Genomic DNA, 1,328 nt, shown 5'->3' with positions numbered 1-1,328 from the left:
TGTTCTCACATCCTCAAACTCAGAGATTCTATCCTCAGCTTTGTCCACAAATAAGCCCATCAAAGTCATTCTTCACTTCTGTCACAGTGTTTTTGATCTCTAGCATTTAAAACAATTCTTATAATTTTTATCTCTCTGCTTAAATTATCCCTCTGTTCTTGAATGTTGTCTATTTTTTCATTAGAGCTCTTAGAATATTCATTATAGTTATTTTCAATTCCTGTTCTGATAATTGATAATTCCTTTTTATGGGCCAATGTTTTTATTTGTATTTTTTTTATTTTCAGAGAATTAGCGAGTACAAGTTGAATTCTGTTACATGTGTATACTGTATAGTGGTGAAGTCTGAGCCTTTGTACCCATCACCTGAATTGTGTTCTGCCAAACCTCACTCTGGTTCTGATGCTTGTTCAGTCTCTTTGAAGTGTTTTTGCCCTTTAGTATGACTTGTAATTTTTTTGCTATAAATGAGCATGATATACTGGGTAAAAGGAACTGCATTAAATAGGACTTTAGTAATGTGGTGGTAAGGCTTAGAGGAGAAAGGAAGTATTCAATAGTTCTTTGATAAAGTCTCGATCTTTTTGTGAGCTTGTGTCTCTGACCTGTGAACTTCAGAAGTGCTTCTCAGTGTTTCCCCCAGTTAAGTGGGACACCAGGTTTAGATGGGACTGGAGTTGGATATTTTCCTACCCCTAGGTAGGTTGGTCTCCACAAATAGGCTATGATAAAATAGTTTCTCCTGAAGACAGCCCCTGTTAAGAAGAACAGGGTTCTCTGGTGTATTTCAAAATGGTTCCTTTTTTGGAATCATGAGGGGATTTTTCTTCATTATTCACTGAGATTTGGTAGAGCTCCTGGAGATAAAACTCACAAGACCATGAGACCTCCCTTGTGACTGGATGTTCCTGCAGATTTTACTGTTGGACTTGTCCACACTGAAACTTCAGCAATTTGTCAGTTATAGTTCAGGTTTTCCTACCCCAATGCTGATTCTTACAGAGATTTCTACTCATGAGTTCTGCTCCAGAGTATCGTGATTCTTTTTATCTGTCTGTCTGTATCTCCAATTTGGGGGCAGCGGTTTGCCCTGTGATGTCATTTCCCCCATGGATCTAAGAAGAATTGTTGACTTTTCGCTTGTTGTTAGGACTGAGTGGAGACTTCTAAGCTACATATGTGCTAGACTGGAAACCAGAAGTCAGATTATTTGTTTTCTACTGTTGAGTTTTGAGTGTTCATCCTATATTGTAGATAAAAGTTCTTTTTGATATACTGTTTGCAAATATGATCTCCCAATCTCTAGCTTGTCATTTCAGGGTCTTACA

This window comes from Propithecus coquereli, unplaced genomic scaffold (genome assembly GCF_000956105.1).
Source record: "Propithecus coquereli isolate 6110/MARCELLA unplaced genomic scaffold, Pcoq_1.0 Scaffold99, whole genome shotgun sequence".
In the NCBI taxonomy this organism is placed as follows: Eukaryota; Metazoa; Chordata; class Mammalia; order Primates; family Indriidae; genus Propithecus; species Propithecus coquereli.
The sequence above is the reverse complement of the archived record's forward strand: the minus strand, read 5'-3'. Positions refer to the sequence as shown.